The following is a 6,000-nucleotide window of genomic DNA, read 5'->3' on the forward strand; positions in this document are numbered from 1 at the left end:
GAGAAACGAACGAACTTGACAACCTGCTGAACATCTCGTGGCCAATTTTCCACGCTAAGTGTCACGGGAACTGATGGGATCTTAGGTTGAGCTGGAGTTGGCAGAATTGGGGCTGCTCACAAATCATGGCTAATAGTCATTCTCCAAACATGTGTATTGATGCACGTATTGTGCTCTTCAGTCGAGTGTAATATTTGGCTGCTGTAGTGTCTTGAATTTTTACAGTAACTCGTAATAATTGTTATCGGCCTGGGTGGCTGGATTTGTTTTGTGTTTCATCTGCAACTGGGTCAGGGCTGAAGCTTTATGGTTTGATTTTTGTAAACCTCTGCTTATATCTGCAAGAGAATTATCAACATACGGACACTGGTATCTTTGACCTTTGTGTGCCATTAACTGCAAAAAATTGAAATCGCAAATAAGATCAGCTTCATGTAAAAATACTACACAACCCGAGGAAATGCTGGTTAAATAATGGACTTTGATGACATCCCAGTTTTCAAGAATGTACTAAATATTACCGTTAAGAGTAGCGTATGACCTAAAATTGAGCAAATGTTCGTGCAGTTACGAACATTACTGCTGTCCATCCTGAACTTGTTTAAATTACTGTACAAGGAAAGCTTAGCTTGTCTTTTCTATAAAACAACTATTAAAGACCACTCACCCATTCAACCTCGCTCCGTTAAGCTGCATCTTGAAAATGCATACGATAGCCCCAGTGATCCAAAAATACTTTTAGCTGCTCACCCCATGCGATCTATAATGTATTTATTTTCTCACAATATTAATATTTCACCGCACACGGCAGTCTGGTGTAATGGAATTCAACGGTGGGTAGATTATGCATATGCTGCCAGAACTTGGTTTCTGAGAGCATTTGTTGTTCTTCCAGCAGACATCATCGAAAGCAGCGTTGTGACTGGTAAAACAAATATGTGCATCCCAGCTGCTGCAGAACTTGCACATACCGTACACACACCAAGCCCCACTTTTGCGCAGGGACTAAGTGAGATGTGAGTGAATGTTTACCATGATCAATGTGGTGTGCCTTTATCTTCAGCAGAAACTGTCTTGCCCGTGTACATTGGTGAAAGCCAGAGAAGGCGTGCAGGCAGATACCTGAAGTTGTTGCCAGCCATTACCGACATTACTAAACAAGTCTGAAATGTTATAACCCAGGATACGTCCTCGCAGATTTGACCACGTGTGGTCTGTGTCCAGATTCACCAATTTATTATTGAGCAATTGGACATGACTCCTTGAGGTTCATGACCAACGAGCAGGCATGGTGTAAAATGTATTACAAGTTTTCAGTCTATACGTGTGTGTACCCCACATGCAAGCTGTGAGTCATACATGTGAGGTATGTTTGGTTTGATTTGCTGAGCACAGACCTAAAAGACTAAGCAGCCCGCAAAAACCGATATTAAAGTATGATTCTCTTGCATTGAGCAAGGACTTGGGAAATGCGACGCTGGGAGGAAATTATCGGGCTGCAGCTTTAACATCCTTCACACCTTAAAACGAAACACCACCTCCCTGGCCTGTGCCTTTGTGTCTTGCACGCCCAATCTCGGGACGATCTACCATCGCAGCTTATTTAAGTTGCTCGGTTACAGGCGCACACCACCAACCACACCCACCTTTCCGTTAATTAGCTTCAACTCGGCCATGCCTTTCCGCAGGTCACTTCTATCCGTCAGTCCTGAAGATAAAAATCGCTGTTGGCCAAGTTTCATGTCTCGGTGTCCCCTGCTGCCAATGAACAAACGGTGCCACCGTATCGCACACTTTTTTTTTACACACTTTTATTGAACTTGCCCTTTTTATATTTTTTAAAATCTTTGACGCTTGATATATTCAGATCTATGAAGCCTAACGAGCTGAATTTTTGCCCACTGACTCCTATCGCGTGAGGATTCAAGATTTAATTCAAAGAATCGGTGCCTTTCCTGGGTCTCTTTTTTTTAACTGAAAATGTTATTGCACAATTTCAAATATATTACAATTATCCAGACAAATGAACTATTGTTATTGTCTGGAGTGAGATGTTAGAATTAATAAGTACATATACAAATAATTTATACAAGATTAATATATAATTGTGTCATAAATTAGGTAAACAAACTTTTTCCATGCACACTTTTATTTGCACTCAAAAGTAGAAAAATATTTTGACCCCAAAATTAATACAATTTGATGTGCTGAATAAAAGTGGATGGCTTGCATAAAGAAAGTTAATCACATCGAAAGGAAACCACTCACTTTTATTCAGCACATCAAATTTGATTAACTCTGGGGTCAAATAATTTATTTTCTACTTTTGAGTGCAAATAAAAGTGTGTGCATTAAAATAAAATAAAATTTGCACCTAATATATTATATCTGTATTGTTTAGCCGAGGGCTTTGTGGCAAGCGACGCAATCGGTTTTTTGTTGCCTCTTGATTGAGAGACCCAGGGCTCCCCGTGTCCCATTGCGGTTCCTCGGCTCCGTGTACACTGCATGCATCCGCACACGCTCCACTTTAGAGTGGCTCAACCATACGCTGCTTCATGGATGAGAGTTACGATGCTGCTTTATGGGCGATATGTACTGTAGCGAAAAAAAAACGTGCATCTGCAATATCGCATTGGCGGTGGTGCATAAGCACACCTCACAAAAACTCAATACATTCGTCATATCAATGCCCTAAAAGTGAAATAACAATAGACACGGTTTCAGCATCCGTGGTCCTCGAGCTGGCTATTAGAAGCAACCCAGTAATCATCCAGGGTGTTGTAGACCGGTGTCGTTAACTGTACCGGGTGCCTTTTAAGGAAACTGAATACAAGCTGAATGAACGGGGTTCTCTTATGTTGGCACCTCGCCGTGAGAACAATGGCCTACACAAGATGGGCCATTGGGGTGGGGGGGGTTAAGTATAATTGTCGAGAAGAGGTTGCACTCCCAAAATATGTTCAGCCGAAAATCCCAATTACCCCATTAACTGCGTGGAATTGCAAGGCAGGCTGAGGAGCACGTGCATGCGGTTGGACTGGTGGAGTGTGCGCCCATTGCCATTATTGCTCCTTTGTTTCTTAGCGTAATTGCCAATAAGGCTGGGGGAAGGTGGATGTGGTGAGACCAGTGGTGTTGTTGCCCATTAGCGAATTGATCCCATGGAGGGACAATTAAAAAAACACAGTGCCTCCGTAGAGAACAGAAGATGCCGGGAGTACTATTAACGAAAATATATGTTCAGCCGGTCGCTCCAACGGGCTACACAGCCTATGTGAGAAAACGAAGTGCCCGGGGCTTACTGTGAGTATAACTTGTCTGGGAAACTGTGAGTCCAAGGATACTATGGGTTATTCTTTCCATCAATGGGAGGCGGGGAATTGGTGGTGATGGTGGTAGTGGCTTATGCCTCCACCAAAGACGAACATCAGTGCAGGGATGTAGTCAAGCTGACCTGTCCTCTGTGCTATTGAAAGTGTTGGAGGGGGGGGGGGGCGCTCTCCCCCCCCCTCCAACCCAGCTTAAATAGACGCTCCAAGCCTGGGGTGTGTCATTCAAACTCTGTCTTCTCGACAGACCTGTTCTTCACCTGAGGACGGCTGCTTGCGTTGTGGCCGAAACGTCGTGAGAATTATTTTATTATGTTTTATTTTTATTATTTTATTATTTCCATTCTACGTGACTTTACCGAAAGAACCAAGAAGAAGTGTTGGGTGACTTGAATGTCCAAGTTGGAGTGATTGGAAGGCATGAACCAGATCACGTCAATAACAAACGGTAGGAAGCTGTTCGACATCTCTCCAGCCCATGGGCTTGTGATTACCAACACGCTCTGCGGGCATCTGCGCAACCACACAACATCGTTGATGGCTGTCAGGTTCAAGCAAGAACATCTGCCGGACTCTTTCGTGATGGAAGCGTGAATGTGGGCCGATGTCCTTGACGCCAGAACCTTCCGTGGAGCGGATTTGCCCACTGACATTTGGCTTGTCAGCTGTAAGATGGGCCTGATATTCTTTGCGGTGATGGGCACCCACCTAGCACCCTGCTCAAACCCAAAATTGCCTCGTCTTGATTAGCTGATGAAAATGTAATTATCGTTTGCAGAACGGGTTTGCATCGCCCCCCCCCCCCCCCCCAGTGCCGGATTAAGCTAGTGCGGGTCCTGTAACATATGTTATAAAGGGGCCCTAAATAAAAGAAAACGTAAATATAAAAAAAAATTGTATTTGCACAGTAAAGTAATTGTATTTTTTCATTTGATATACAGCCAGATAATACGACAAATCGCTAACCTTAAACACCCAGTAGTTCATAAAAGTCGAAGGCAGTATAGTACTATATTAATAGAGCAAGTACAGAATCACTAAACCTGAATTGATAGCTTGAAAGCAGTTAGCGTGGGGCCCTTGAAAGTGCTACTTCTGCTACTAGGATAATCCGGCACTGCCCCCCCTCCGAATGCCAATGGAAATTGGTGAGTTTCAGAACTGTGGTTCATGTCACTGCAAAGGCTGCATTAGGTATGCGGTTCAGACCACACCAGAGACCCTGGCTGACAGAGGAGGTCTTCCGGCTAGCTGAGAAAGCAACAGGCTCACTCCCACTGTCTGCACCTCGATACGCACCGTTGTCTACGTACGAAGAAAGAAGTTCTACACACATACAATGTCCCACTTCTGAGACTGAAGTTAATCTTCGTTCAGAGGTTCTGAGAGCTGTGTGGCACTGCAAGAATGAGTGGTGGTCGTGGATTGCCGAGCAAATGGAAACTGCCTCAGAAGCTCACGATCACAAATTGCTCTTTTAATTCCATTTAAAAAAGTAAAGAGTGCCATACCTATTACCAATCTTAAGGGAAAGAGTCGTGGTGTCAAGTGTACTATCCATTGCACCGTGGCAACATCCATAATTAAATAATAGGATTTTCCCCTTTTTTCTGGCAACAAAACCGGTGTTAAGTTGTTAAAACACCAAACTGAAACCTTTTTACAAGGAATCATGTCTGCATTAACCACAGTACTTGTGGTCAGAATGCAAACAAAAACATACTCTGATAATATATGCATTGTCATTGAAACTGATTGGTCCACACCAGACAGCTTTCTTTTGAGCCTCGTCTCAAACGGTGTTCGACCAGAGGACGCCAAAAGCAGAACTCATTTGAGATGCACTTCTTAATAAAGACAGTGGCTAACTCATGGCAGATGAACCTTGTGACCTATCAGTTTAACACCTAGGCTTTCGCCTTGTAACCTTTGCTTCCCCCAATGTAGTGGCAATTGGCAAAGACTATAATACTTATTATTATTGTTATTATTATTGTAACAATAATAATTACTAACATTTTACAGCCTATTATAATATAAATAATTTACAGTTCCCTTTCAATCCACTGCTGGATAAAGTTCTTTTCACATCCATTGCCCGACAAGATGTGTGTCTCACATGGGTTCCAACTCTTGTGTGATTCACCAACCCTCCTTTCCAAGTCACACTTGATTTCACGCATGCATCATCACCATTGAAAAAAAACGAGCCCTAATGGCCTCTCCTGCAGTTCAGAACAAAGGGATCAATTCGAGAGCGCATTGATTGCCCAGAATGCATTGTTTATGCCGTTTTAGTTTTACACCTCATGTGGCGTTAAAGCGTTTACCCAATTTACGCGGCATTGGTGAAGTTAACACCCCCCACCCCACTCCACCGAAAGCCCAGGCACAACTGGGCTCGGGCATTTTGTTATTCTGCCGCCACAGTGTGTGGCTATCATTCACGTGTGAATTTTTTCTCTGCTCGATATCCTGATAGGACCCATTGACCCATTGGGCGCCTGAAGCAGAAATAATGTTTTTGTTCGTCAATTTATGAAATCCCAGTCGGGTATAAACCGGAGATATAGTTAGAGAAGTAAGAAGCAGATAAGATGGAGATCAGAGAGATGTAATTGGCTTGTTTATGTTGAAATACTTGTCAAGTTTATTAGGAAATAAATTT

Source organism: Lampetra fluviatilis, chromosome 29 (assembly GCF_964198595.1).
Source record: "Lampetra fluviatilis chromosome 29, kcLamFluv1.1, whole genome shotgun sequence".
Lineage (NCBI taxonomy): Eukaryota > Metazoa > Chordata > Hyperoartia > Petromyzontiformes > Petromyzontidae > Lampetra > Lampetra fluviatilis.